The sequence below is a fragment of the Eptesicus fuscus genome, chromosome 7 (assembly GCF_027574615.1).
Source record: "Eptesicus fuscus isolate TK198812 chromosome 7, DD_ASM_mEF_20220401, whole genome shotgun sequence".
NCBI classification, from domain to species: domain Eukaryota; kingdom Metazoa; phylum Chordata; class Mammalia; order Chiroptera; family Vespertilionidae; genus Eptesicus; species Eptesicus fuscus.
Window position 1 is genome coordinate 58,493,869 of NC_072479.1, and position 15,045 is coordinate 58,508,913.

General features: G+C 45.7%; 1 pseudogene; it reads right to left on the minus strand.

Annotated features, from left to right (window-relative positions):
- Window positions 1–8,402: 8,402 nt before the first annotated feature.
- On the minus strand, window positions 8,403–10,688 carry LOC129149723 (elongation factor 1-alpha 1-like; annotated as a pseudogene).
- Between the last annotated feature and the right edge of the window lie 4,357 nt (window positions 10,689–15,045).

Genomic DNA, 15,045 nt, shown 5'->3' on the forward strand with positions numbered 1-15,045 from the left:
GACCGGGAATTGAACTGTGACCTCCTGGTTCATAGGTCTACACTCAACCACTGAGCAACACTGGCCAGGCTCCCAATATACTTTTGATTATGTGTTCTGTCTTCATTTGTTTGTCATGCCTGTCTGCTCAATTGAAATAAAGTCATCTTTCCTCCACCCTTTTCATCAGGGGATCCTTTCATTATGTGTGGAGGGGGTAAAAGGAAACATATAAAGAGACATAATCATAATCAGATTCCATGAATACAGAGTGAAACAGCTTATGATTATGTTTTCAGTCTCTTTTTCACTGCTCGGCATTTGCGATCATTGGGAACCTCAGAATTATCCCACAAACAGTAAGAACCCAGAGCTTATTTTACTAAATATCATTTTAAAGAAGGACAGCAGTGCCAATATAGGCAACAATACATTCAGATTTACAGGGGATGGAAGAATGAGCACTCCGGTTCTACAGAACGTGCCGAGCATTATAAAGTCATTGATGTTTACCAAACACCTGCCATGTGCCAGGTGCTATGCTAGACAATGGAAATCATCTTCCTCGTGGACCCAGGATGAATGAGGGAACTTGGAAGAGCAGCTATAGTCACGATCAACATGGTTTAACAGCACCTCAGTCTGTTATCCCTGCAACTTACTACTTTCATCTCAAAATTTCAGATCCGATGGCTTCATCCTATGAATCAGCTTTCATTAGAAAAGGTAACGGGGAAGTGGAGAGGCACCATACCTTTGGCGTGTCCCACCGCCTGCTGTCTCCAGGTGCTCCCTGAGCCGGGAGCAGTAGATGAGAACAGCTTTGTGAGGCTGGAAGACACCTCGCTCAATTTCCAGCTGATGGATAGATACAGGGAAAGCCCTCCACACCCCTCCTCCCAGGGGGCGTGGCGAGCTGCTATTGGCCAAAGTCTTCACAGCCAGCCTGGACCACAAGCCTCAGGCTTTCCAAGGCAACAGGAAGGAGACATTCAGGCTCTTGGAGGTGCCATCCCTGAATTCTGTCTCCACAAGGGAGCTCCCCGCTTCCCTCTGCGGCTGTGAGTGCTGTTACCCGGCTCCAAGGCCCAAATAAAAAAGGAAAGTGGGCGCAGAGGACAACCCTGGGTTGGTGGCCGGGATGGGGCCCGCCCTCTGAGGGCTGAGGTGCTTGTCCTTGAGGCAGGTGTGCCTGTCAGAGGGGCAGCCCCCTGTGGCCGGAACCCCAGGCCGAGGCGCGGGCAGCTTGCCCACCGTCACCTGGCGGCCAGGCCCTCGCACCTGCCGTCCCGCAGAGGCTCCAACGGCACCTGCGCGGCCGGGCGGGGCGGGCCCGCAGCAGGTGCGGTGGGGCCCGGCCCTCCCCCGGCGCCCGCGTGGGGAGCCGCCTCCTGCGGCTGCAGGGCCCGCGGCTGGTGGACGCTGCTTCGAGCTCCTGTTGTGCCCGCGCCCTTGGGCACCGTGAGGCCTCACCGCCAGGCTCGCCGCCTCGACTGCAGGACGAGGGCAGAGGGCCAGGTAGCGTTGGCGGTTTTTTCCTTATAACTAATTTTTTTTTTTTAATGTCAGACTTACAGAAAAGTTCCGGGAACAGTACAGGGACTTGTATGCCCCGCACCCAGGTTCTCCAGGGTTAACATTTAGTCGCGTTTGCTTGATCATTTTTCTCTAGACGTGGTTTCTTCCTTTCGTCCAGTTATTTTGTAGAAGGTCTTTCAATGTAGGTTCTTCCTGATGCTCTCTCGCCCTCGGAAGGAGGGTATGCATTTGGGGCAGAATACCATTCTGTGGTGACGCTGGTGTGAACAAGCACATGAAGCCGGCTGTTTGGGGAAGTAACCTTGATCCGGTTATTGTGCTGGTAACGGTTGGTTCTGCAGGGGTAAAAAGCCTGGATTTCGGTGCAAACACGCCCATCGCGGTCCTGTCCTCACTGGACACAAAATGGGGGAGGGGTGTGCCTCTCTTGAGTTGGGGTGAGTCAGCAGTAGCACCCCGCTGCGTTGTCACCTGGATTAAGGTGGTGTGAGCAGGTTTTTAGTAAGTTTACTATTCCCCCTTTATAGTTCCTGTCTTTTGTGATGAGATACTTTAATATTGTACAAATATCCTGTTATTTATCAGGCTTTCACCCATTAACTTCAGCATCCGTTGATGATTCTTGCCTGAATCAATTAATAAAGGGTCATTTTTCAAAGCCATAATTTCTTTTGTATTTTTCAGCTGGCATTCTACTATGAGGAAGTGCTTTCTTTTATTTCCTGTTTATTTATATCAGTTTGGACTCATGAATTTCTATTTAATTCAGTAGGTTATCCATTACTATGATTATTTATTTTGATGGTCACATGGTCCCAGGTTTGGCTAGTCTGAGTCCCTTCAAGCTGGCTCTTATGGCCTATCGATATGGCTCCATCATTCTTCGAACACTTATGTCCTGACATAACATGCTGTTGCAGGCTGAAACCCTTCACCCCCACCCCCACCCCGACCCAGCTATTTCTTCAAGGAGGCCTGATTCATTTTAGTGTGGAATGGTATTTAGAAGCCAAGTTCTTGGCACTAGAGGTGCTCATTGTTAGTGCAGTATCATTACTTGTAGCCTTCTCAGCAGACAGAGTTAGGATTTATATCTGTGTCTATTTCTATTTCTCAATATCTGTCTATATTAAAACCATGAGCTCATAATAATATCTTCAATTTCAGTCCAAGTCCACAGGGTTCATTCTGATCTTCTCCTTTTCATATGTGATTTCTTTCTCTGACTGTGAGAGACCTGACCCCCATTATCCTCAGTGTAATGATTTACAGTCATGTGTCGCAGAATGACATTTTGGTCAATGACAGACCACATATATGATGGCGGTCCCATAAGATTATAATGGAGCTGGAAAATTCCTATCACCTGGTGACATTATAGCTGCCCTAAGGTCATAGTGCAATGCATTACTCACATGTTTGTGGTGATGCTGGTGTAAAAAATAACCGACTGCATTGTCAGTGGTAGTAACTTTGATCCAGTATTATGGTTATAAATGACTAACAGTTGGTTCTCCAGGGGTAAAAAGCCTGGATTTGTAACACTTGCGGATTTCGGTACAAATATTCCCATCACGGTCATGTCATCACTGAACACAAAATTGGGAAGGGGTGTGCCTCTCTTGAGTTGGGGTGAGTCAGTACATAATACTTGATAATGGTGAACAACTATGTTACTGGTTTATGTATTTATTGTACTAGTTATCATTATCTTAGAGTGTCTTCTTTCTACTTACAGGAAAGTTTGCTGTAAAACAGTAAGCTGCATTACAGCTGGTTACCTCATACATCTCATGTTACCATGTCTTTTGGTTGTGTCATTTTCTCTTGTGCTTGATTTAATCTTGTGGTATTTTGTACAGCAACAGGCTGTACGGGCTTGTAGCCTAGGAGCAACAGGTTATAGCATCTAGGTCTGTGTGAGTGCAATCTATGATGTCCTCACAACAATGAAATCGCCTAACGATGCATTTCTCAGAATGTATCCCTGATGTTAAGTGGCACATGATTGTGTTTGTTAATTGCAGAGTACACAAAAATCAGTTTCAGACTTTCTAACCCATACCTGTGTGAAAAACAAACCTATTAAATATTTTTATAATTCTTTTTGTCAGCGGGAATACAATCAAAACACTGTCTTCAAAAATCACTTGGAATGAAAACATATGTGTAGGCCCTGGCCGGGTAGCTCAGTTGGTTAGAGTGTCATCCTGATACACCAAGATTTCGGGTTTGATCCCCAATCAGGGCACATACAAGAATCAACCAATGGATGCATAAATAAATGAAAGAACAAATCGATGTTTCTCTTTCTCCTTTCCTCTCTCTCTCAAATCAATAAAATAAATAGAAAAGGAAACATATCTACCCCAAAACTTGTACACAAATGTTTGCAGCATCATTATTCACAATAGCCAATAAGTGTAAACAACCCGAGCATTCATCATTTGATGAATGGAGAAATGTGATATATCCATACAATGGAATCTTATTTGGCCACAAAGAGAAATGAAGTACTGATGCATGCTACACCACAGATGAATGTTGAAAACCATGCTAAGTGAAAGAATCCTGTCACAAAATAACACATATTGTGTGATTCCATTTATATGAAATGTCCAGAATAGGTAAATCTATAGAGACAGAAAGTAGATTAGTGTTTGCCGAGGGCTGCAAAGCAGTGGGAGGAAATAGGCCCATTACGAATGGGCACGGAGTCTTTTAAGGGTGGGTGATGAAAAATGTACTAAAAATAGATTTGTTGTGTGGCGGGCTGGCCCGGCCATGGCATACTCAGCCCCAGGGCACCTTATGTGCCATGCCAGCTCAGCCAGGTTCAGCGACCCTGAGAGGGGGCGGCTGAAAGACTTAGAAAAGACAGACAAGAGAAGGAAAGCTGGGTCTTGCTGGGACGCTGCTTCTCTGAAGGAGAGACAGCGCCATGCTCACAAGCCGTGTCTTTATTTTATAGCCGATGCCATGAGGCAAAGTAAGGGTGTGGTCAAGATGTTTACTACATTCTCGAGAGTTTTGATCCTACTCAATTCCATGCACCTGATCCAGCTTTGTTTCCTTGCAGCCTATATCACTCAGGCATGTGGGGCCACGTGTTCGGACCATAGGTTCAAGCTTACAACTACAGCTGTTGGCTATCATTGTGCTGGGAGGGCTCTGCCCTCCAAGCTGGGACTTGCACGTGGCCACGAGAGGACTGTGCCCTCTCATCAGTCCAAGGCTTGAACCTGTCCAAACACTGTAGCCGCACTCCACATTGTTGTAGGTGGTGGGAATGGCACCAGGTGTCTCACCGATGGGGTCAGACCAAACCTGATTTCAACAACCTCAGTACTTGGGTTCTGGCTAGGAAAGAATTCAGAGCCAAGACCCAAACTGTAAGAGAACATCCTATATAATAAAGAGCTAATATGCAAATGGTCATCATGCTCTCATGCCTTCACGCTGTAAAGGCTCAGACACTCAACACTGGGGAGAGAGGAATGGGGACCAGCCAGGCTGTGGCCTGGGAGAGGGACAAGCCGCCCACCCCATGGTTCCGGGTGCCTGCAGCTGTGGCCCGGGTGAAGCCGCCTGCCCACGGTCCCCTGTGGCTGTGGCCGGCCCAGGCGAAGCCAGCTTGGGTCCTGGGTGCCTGCGACTGGCTGGAGGAGGGAATCCTGGGTCCCGGGTGTGGGTGCCTGCGACTGGCTGGAGGAGGGAATCCTGGGTCCCGGGTGTGGGATCAGGCCAGCAGGGGAGCAGTTAGGGGCGGTCAGGCAGGCAGGCAGAGGTGGTTAGGGGTGATCAGGCAGGTAGGCAGGTGAGCAGTTAGGAGCCAGCAGTCCCAGATTGCGAGAGGCAGTCGGACATCCCCCAAGGGGTCCCAGATTGGAGAGGGTGTAGGCCGGGCTGAGGGACCACCCCATGCATGAATTTCATGCACCGGGCCTCTATTTATAAAATTACAGAGGTAGAAAAAGTAAATCCTAGAAGAAAATGGGCTTCGGAGATCAGTTATTGAGGTAAAGGAAGGGCCTTTGGAGCTTGGGAGTGAGGAAGCTAATGGTAAGGAGCCTGGGGAGGGGAGAGGAGGGGAAAGGCATGGGAATTTGCGCTGGGTCCTCCTTCCTAAGGGTTTTAAGGGTAGAGATTTTAGGGGAGGTCCCAGGAGACGATCTCAATAGAATAATCAGCAGTTTTCCAGGTGTGTCATTTCAGGGTAGTCGTCTCCACTAATTGATTGGCTGGCACCAGTCCAGCGGGTCATCATCCGATGCAGCTGGTCCCGAGGCCGGTTCTGTTGCTTCTCTGGGTCTAGAGCTGAAATACAACTTGAGGCCTAGATGTTATCTCTAGGGAGGAAAGGTCAGGGGGTCCTGGTCCAAACCCCATGACCAGCAATATGCTAGGGCTGTGGTCGGCAAACTGCGGCTCTCGAGCCTCATGCGGCTCTTTGGCCCCTTGAGTGTGGCTCTTCCACAAAATACCACGGCCTGGGCGAGTCTATTTTGAAGAAGTGGCGTTAGAAGAAGTTTTAAGTTTAAAAAATTTGGCTCTCAAAAGAAATTTCAGTCGTTGTACTGTTGATATTTGGCTCTGTTGACGAATGAGTTTGCCGACCACTGTATGGGAGAAAAGTCACCCTGGGACAAGGTCCCGCGGGCTTTCCACCCTCATGACCTCCGTACCTGGCCCACCACCCTTACTTCGCTCATGTCTCTCTAACTGCCTACCACAGGTTGTGTGATGGTTGTAAAGTTTTGAACATACCAAAAACTACTGAACTGTGTACTTTAGGTACATTTTATATACGTGAATTACATCGCAGTAAAGCTGTTTGGAAAAAAGCTACTTGGGTTGATTTTTTTACTGTCTGCTTTAATGTGGTTAGTATTCATTTGGAATACAGCCAGGTGTTTTCTATTTTTCTGTTTTAGGATCCCCTCTCTTTAAATTATATTTTACATAAGACATTTTTTGTTGTTGTTAATCCTCACCTGAGGATATTTTTCCCATTGATTTTTTTTTTTTTTTTTTTTTTTAGAGTGGAAGGGATGGAGGGAGGGGGGAGGGAGAGAGAACAAGGAAGAGGAAGATCCGTGTGAGAAAGACATATCAATTAGTTGCCTCCCATAAGTGCCCTACCAGGGTTGGGATCGACCCTGCAACCCAGATATGTGTCCTTGACCAGGAATTGGGTCAGAGACCCTTTGGTGCAATGGACCAACACTCTAACCACTGAGCAACACCAGCCAGGACTGTAAGACATTCTTTTATGTATGTTGTGTAAGATGTGGTTCCAAAAATCAAAACTATACAAAGGGTATATTTCAAAACATGTCACTTCTCTCTTCCCTTTATTTCTCCTCTCTTCCTACCTACTCAGTATAGGCTTCTCATTTCTGATTCTACTAATAATGGGTCTTTCCCCTTTTTTCTTTAGTGAATATAGTCAGGGGTTTGTCAATTTTATTAATCTTTTCAAAGAACCAGCTCTTGGTTTTATTAATTTTTTTGTATAGACATTTTGTTCTCTATTTCATTCAATTCTGCTCTAATTGTTATTATTTCCTTTCTTCTGCTGACTTTGGCTTGCTTTAGTTCTTCCTTTTCTAGTTCTTTAAGATGTGATGTTAGGTTGTTTACTTGGGATTTCTATTGTTTCTTGAGATAGGCCTGTAATGATACAAACTTCCCTCTTTTTACTGCTTTCACTGCCTCCCAGAAGTTTTGATATGTTGTAATATCATTCTCATTTGTCTCTATATATCTTTTGATCTCATCTTTATATCTTCTTTGACTCAGTCGTTTTTTAGTAGTATGTTGTTTGATCTCCACATATTTGTGGGTTTCATTACTTCCCTTTTTGCAGTTGATTTCTAATTTCAAGGCATTGTGGTCAGAGAATATGCTTGGTATACTTTCAATCTTTTTGAATTTGTTGATGCTAACTTTGTGACCCAATGTATAGTGTATCCTTGAGAATGTCCCATGTGCACTGGAGAAGAATGTAAGATCTGATGTTCTTGGGTGAAATGTTCTGTAAGTGTCAATTATGTCCATTTGGTCGAGTGTTTCATTTAAGGTTGTTATTTCTTTATTGGTTTTCTGTTTGGTTGGTCTGTCTAGAGCTGTCAGTGAAGGATTACGATCCCCAACTGACTGCATTTTGATCTGTTTCTCCCTTTAGTTCTGTGAACAATTGTTTTATATATTTCCGTGCTCCCTGGTTGGGTGCATATCTATTAAGATGTGTTATGTTTTCTTGATGTAGCATCCCCTTTATCATTATAAAGTGTCCATCTTTGTCTCTTGTTTTCTTGCAATCTATTTTGTCATAAGTATGGCCGTACCTGCTTTTCTGTGGATGTTATTTGCTTGGAGAGTCATTTCCACCCTTTTACTTTGAATCTACCTTTGTCTTTGCAGTTTAGATGTGTCTCTTTAGGCAGCATATAGTTGGGTTTGTTTTTTTGACCCACTCTGCTACCTGTGCCTCTTTATTGGTGAATTCAGGCCATTTACACTTAGGGTAATTATTGATGTATGAGGATTTTCTATAGCCATTTTATCTTTTGTTTTCTGGCAGCTCTGTGCCTTAATTGGTTATTTTCTTTTGTGTTTCTGACTTGTTTTTGTTTAGTGGTATTTCATACTTCTTTCCTGTTTCCTCTTTTTTTTCTCTCATTAAACTTTGTTATTTTAATGGGTCTCAAAATTCTGACAGATTTTTGGTCCTGTTGTTTCCATTACAAAGTACTGATTTTAAAAACAAATAACTTAAAAGCTGCCACACACATAAGAACCAAATGGCCCACAGAACATCCTCCTTTCCTCTGAAGGTTTCACGATGCATGTAATCGTTCACCAGTCTTTTACTATTAAACCTAAATGGCCAACTGAGACACACAGTTCTGAGAGTTCTTCCACCACCGAGTAAGACAGGGCGGCAGGTGTTGGGGATAATATTCACTTAGTTTCTGAGCTTTCTGGGCAGACCTGGTGACTGCCAGCTGCAGCTGCCTTCTTGTCCACTGCTTTGATGACACCCACAGCAGCTGTCTGTCTCATGTCACCAACAGCGAAACGGCCCAGAGGAGGGTAGTCAGAGAAGCTCTCAACACACGTGGGCTTGCTAGGAATCATATCAACGATGCCGGCACCCCCAGATTTCAAAAACTTGGGGCCCTCTTCCAGCTTTTTCCCAGAACAACAATCAATTTTCTCCTTCGGCTCAGCAAATCTGCAAGCAATGTGAGCGGGGTGACCATCCAGCACAGGTGCACACCCAGCACTGATGGGGCCTGGGAGGTTCAGGATGATCACCTGAGCTGTGAAGCCAGCTGCTTCCACTGGTGGTCCTTTTTGCTGTCACCAGCCACACTGCCACGGCGAACATCTTTGACAGACACGTCTTGACGTGGAAGCCCTCACTGTCCCCAGGAAGAGCTTCCCTCACAGCTTCATGGTGCATTTCAACAGACCTCACTTCAGTTGTAACGCTGACTGGAGCAAAGGTGACCGACCACCTGCCGAGTTTGCAGTTCTTACCACTCGTAGGGACTTATTTTCCCAGCTCTGGGACCCTGGGCTGGGGGTCCGGTGTGGGGCTGAGACCCCTTGATCCTCCTGGCAGCCTCTGCAGAGACAATCTTCCTCCCAATTATAAAAGCAGCACACGTGGGTGCCGGACCACCCCATTCTGTGCCTCCACACTTCCTACCAGTCTGTGTGCTTTCTTCTTGACTTCTCTAGTTGTAGGACTTCCATTCAGCCAGCTTTCCGGTGGTTCTGGATAATGGTTGTTCTATATTTTAGTTGTAATTTTGATGTGGTTGTGGGAGGTGGCAAGTACAGGCATTTACCTACACTGCCATCTTCCTTTCTTCTCCTAGACTCCTATCTTTAATATCACTAATTCTTTCCAACATCTGGTTGGCTCTGTTTTCCTATTTTTTTCTTTTTTTTTAAAGTAGTCAGTGCCTCTAAGCATGAATCACTCTTTTCTTTATATATATTTATATTATGTGTGTGTGTGTGTGTGTATATATATATATATATATATATATATATATATATATATATTTTTTTATTGATTAAAGAGAGAGGAAGGAAGAGGGAGAGATAGAAACATAAATGATGAGAGAGAATCATTGATCAGCTGCCTTCTGCATGCCACACACTGGGGATTGAGTTTGGAACCCGGGCATATGCCCTGACCAGGAATTAAATCATGATATCCTGGTTCATGGGTTGACACTCAACCACTGAGCCACACTGGCTGGGCTGGTTGGTGTGAAGAGTGGCTACAGCATTCAGACAGGATCAAGCCTCAGACTGACTTGTGGCAAAGCCACATACAAGTCCCAGCTTGGAGGGCAAAGCCCTCCCAGCATAATTACAGCCAAAGGCTATGGCTGTAAGCTTGACCTTATAGTCCGACCCTGCAGTCCTAGGTAGCTAAGGGATGTGGGCTACGAGAGGTGCAGCAAGTGCTGCCTAAACAAAGCTTGATAGAGTTCAGAGAATGGCAACAACAGGAAAGAAGCAGATTTGAAACTCGTAAGAACATTGTAAACATCTTGCCCTTGTTTTGCTGTGTGTGATCTGACTATAAAATAAAGCTTCGGCTTACAGGCTGTGTCACTGTTTCCTCATCCAGGCACAGTGATCCACCTGGTCCCAACTGTATGCTCTTGTCTGTCTTCTTTAATCCTTCACTGCCCCTTCTCAGGTTCACCACTGGCTGTGCTGAATGCAGTTCAGGTTGGCTTTGTTTTCTATGCTGAGTAGTTCACTCTTTTTTTTTTAATTAAATTTTTTTTTAATTGATTTTAGGAAGGGTGAGAAATTGAAACATCAATGATGAGAGATAATCATTGATTAGCTGCCTCCTGCACACCCCTACTGGGGACCACGCCTGCAACCTGGGCATGTGCCCTCACTGGGGAATCAAACCATTACCTCCTGATTTGTAAGTCAGTGCTCAACAACTAAGCCAGACTGGCCAGGCACTCAGTAAGTTTACTTGTAATCTCCTTAATTGCATGCTTCATTTCCAGGATTTCTGATTGGTTATTTTTTTAAATTTCAATCTCTTTGTTAGAATACTCATTTTGTTCATTGATTTGTTTTCTGAGTGCATTGAATTGCCTGTCCATATTTTCATACATCTCGTTGATTTTCAGAACTGCAATCTTGAAATTTCTGTCATTTATATCATATTTCCATCTGTTTCAGCTTGTTTTCTGGGGAGTTTTCATGTTCTTTCTGGTCATCCTTGTTTCTGTCATTATTCATGGTATTTGCTGTTCTCCTTTGCCTACTCATTTATCTCCCTGTAAGTATGTTCGATAGAAGCTTTGTCTGAAGAGGTCTTTCTACTATTTTCTAGTAGATGGCACTGAATTGCAAGATTTTTTTTAGCTCTGTGATTTCCCAATCTTGAACCTCTATGGCTTTCGTAAGACAATACAGCCATACGGCTTTGGGGTGGGATTTATTTTGCCCTCACTGTAATTGTGACCCCTGACCTCTGTAGGGTCTCACCTCAAGCACCCTCCTGTCACAGAGGGAAACAGCAGTTCTACTGCAATAGCTCTTGGTTTATAGATAATACTAGAGGCCCGGTGCACAGATTCGTGCACCAGTGGGGTCCCTCGGCATGGCCTGCGGGGATCGGGCCAAAACCAGCAGTCCAACATCCCCCGAGGGATGTAGTAGAGCGTGAAGCAGCAGGCGGCCAGGAAGAAGCCCGAGCCCAGGCCAGGTGCTGTGCCGCTCCCACTCATCCCGGCCCCACTGCGCCTGCTGTCGCCACTGCTCAGTATGCTCACTGCCACTCCGCGCACGCACCCGTCCTAGGGTGATACCGGCATGCCCATGACCGAGAAGTGGCCGCGGGCTCATGCCCAGTCAGTCCTGATGCTGGTCCCAATCTCGTCCCGGTCCGGATGAGGGAGGGGTGCGCAGGGGGAGTGTCCACGGGAGAGGCTCGCACTTCCGCAGCTGTGCTCACCAGCCATGAGCCTGGCGTCTGGTGCCAATTGGTCAGCTGAGCAGCGCTCCCACTGTGGGAAAGCACTGACCACCAGGGGGCAGCTCCTGCGTTGAGCACCTGCCCCCCTGGTGGGCAGTGCATGTCATAGCTACTGGTCGAACTGTCAAAAAGTCGCTTAAGCTTTTATATATATATATATATATATATATATATATATATATATATATATATATACACACACACACACACACTAGAGGCCTGGTGCACAAGATTCGTGCACTTTGCGGGGGTAGGATCCCTCAGCCCGGCCTGTGCCCTCTCACAGTCCAGAGCCCTCGGGACAGTCGGACATCCTTAGCGCTGCCACGAAGGCAGGAAAGGCTCCCGCCACCACCGCTGCGCTCGCCAGCCATGAGCCCGGCTTCTGGCTGAGTGGCACTCTCCCTGTGGGAGCTCACTGGCCACCAGGGGGCAGCTCCTGTGTTGAGCATCTGTTCCCTGGTGGTCAGTGCGTGTCATAGTGACTGGTCGTTCTGCCATTTGGTCGGTTTGCATATTAGTTTTTTATTATATAGGATAGGTGCTCCTGGACCTGACTCCAAGGGCAATGGGAGGTGAGATTTGGGAGTCCAAGCTGCGGCAGGGCTCTGTGGTCCCGTTTCTTTGCCTGAAACACCACCACCTGGCTGACAGTGGAGAACCGCACAGCAGAACCTTGTGCTCTGTCAGGCGTCTGCTGACTCAAAAACACTGTTCACTCCCTCCCCGCTTGTCCTGCTGGCCTGGCCGGCCCCCCCTGACCCCCCTGCAGCTCCCTGTTCCTTTCTCCCGGGCCAAAGGAAGCACCTGCTCCTGCCGGCTTTCTCCCCTCTCCCGGCTGAGTGTGAGCTCCTGGCTGCAGGGCTGTGTCTGTGGGCCATTTGCGTTTTCCTCCCTTCTCGTCTCCCCATTTATTCCCGGTTGCCCACCTTTAGATGTTTCAGTGCTCAGGTCTTTCAGGCATGCATCTGTGCTGAGTAGAGATTTCTTTGGTGAATAGTCATTGGTTAACTTGTGGAAGTTTCAGGGGGACAGAACAAGGTACGCTCTCACGCTGTCATTCCTCTGATATCATTCAGTGTCAGGTACAGTTTAAAGATTGAGAAAAACTCAGCCTGAGTTAAGTATATTGGACATAAGAGACTTTTACTTTTTAGGAATGATAAATTGTGAATGGTAATTTTCCTTGTTCCCATGTAATTCTCTTCAGGTTCCCAAGTAGTTTTCTTTAGAAACAAAATTATGTCTTGCTTGATTGGCAAATTACTATGTTTTTAAGAATTTATCTAGAAATTTGGGGCTTTGGCTATTCTAAATTTATTTCTTTCTTAAAAACATTTTTTTTTTTTTTTTTGCCGAAACCGGTTTGGCTCAGTGGATAGAGCGTCGGTCTGCAGACTGAGGGGTCCCAGGTTTGATTCCGGTCAAGGGCATGTGCATTGGTTGCGGGCGCATCCCCAGTAGGGGGTGTGCAGGAGGCAGTTGGTCGATGTTTCTCTCTCATGGATGTTTCTAGCTCTCTATCCCTCTCCCTTCCTCTCTGTAAAAAATCAATAAATATATATATAAAAAAACACAACATTTTTTTTTATTGATTTCAGAGAGGAAGGGAGAGGGAGAGAGAGATAGAAACATCAATGATGAGAGAGAATCTTTGATTGGCTGTCTTCTGCATGCCCACATTGGGGATCGAGCCCACAACCCAGGCATGTGCCCTGACCTAACTGGGAATCAAACTATGACCTCCAGGTTCATAGGTTGATGCTCAACCACTGAGCCGTGCTGGCCAGGCTCAACATTCACTTCCTTTGTCCTCAGTTAACGTGACCTCCCCCCACCTCGATTCTCTGATGTTTTCACAGTTCAGGGAATTCCGGTTATCGTTTAAGGTAGCCTGAAGGCTTTAGGATTTAAATATTGAGATAAAGTAATACTGAAAAGTTTTCTTTTTTGCTTTTGTTGATATTAGTCTGCCATGATTCATTATACTCTCAGTTGCCTTAACAGAGCAGCAAGACTTAAATTCATGTTAAGTTCTGTGTTTTCTGAAGCAATACTAAAGGGAAAGGCTTACTTAAGGTCAAGAGTACAAATAGAACTACTGTGCAATGTTCAGTTTCTATTCAAGTGTAAAATGCGTAGGAATTCAGAAGAAACAAAACACATAGGAACAGAATGTTTTATCATGTAAATGAAATAAATTTTTAATGTTCTTTTTTCGTTAGCCATTAAAATAAGTGTTGGGCTCATGGGCCAAGGTTCTTTTAAAAAATATACATTTTATTGATTTTTTTACAGAGAGGAAGGAAGAGGGATAGAGAGTTAGAAACATCGATCAGCTGCATCCTGCACACTCCCTACTGGGGATGTGCCCGCAACCAAGGTACATGCCCTTGACCGGAATCAAACCTGGGACCCTTCAGTCCGCAGGCCGATGCTCTGTCCACTGAGCCAAACCAGTTAGGGCATGGGCCAAGGTTCTTAACAAAATTAACAAGAAGCTGATGGAAGTAGTGGCCATGCCAAAACCCACCTTTCAGGCTTTGGTGCCCAGCTGTGCCTGCTTTCTTTCAGTTCCTTGAACACAAAACTGGACAAACAATGGGTCCAGGCTGCCTGTCACTACTTGAGCCAATTAAGCAGAGACAGGGTTGAATCACATGTGAGTGTTTATTCCAATAATGCTGCCAGTATGGGAGAGCAGCATGTTTTCCATGAAAATCTGCTCAATCTCCCCTCCCCAATAGCCAGATGCTTTTATTGGGTAGGACAAAGATTACATGGGGAAGTGGGCAAAAGGCGTAAGAATGGGAATAATGGTTACAGGTTACAGGCAATGTAGGCTGGAGGGAGGGGAATGGGGGGATGTTGTGAAGGGTTGGTGCCTCGGGGACTCTGTTGTTTTGGCAACAAAAGTGGTTCATCTTTCCATGATAATAGGCAGTTCTTGGATAAGGAGAATGGACCACATTCCCAGGTTAACTCCCACGTCCCAGGGTGTACAACTCAGCCAGGTTAGAATATGCTTTCTCTAATCAGAACAGAACAATCATGGTTAACAGAGCATCATTAACATTTCTTATAACTATAGCTGACCATCATGGTTAACAGAGCACGATTAGCCCTAACCGGTTTGGCTCAGTGGACAGAGCGTCGGCCTGCGGACTGAAAGGTCCCAGATTCGATTCCAGTCAAGGGCATGTACCTTGATTGTGGGCACATCCCCAGTGGGAGGTGTGCAGGAGGCAGCTGATTGATGTTTCACTCTCACTGATGTTTCTAACTCTCTATCCCTCTCTCTTCCTCTCTGTAAAAAATCAATAAAATATATTTAAAAACAAAACAAAACAAAACAAAAAAACAGAGCATGATTAATATTCCTGCCCCTAACAAACATACTGTGTTTCCTCTCTTCATTAGTCAGTGGCACAAGCTGTTACATTAGGCTGAAATACTCTTTTTTTTTTTCTTAAAGATTTTTATTACGCCCT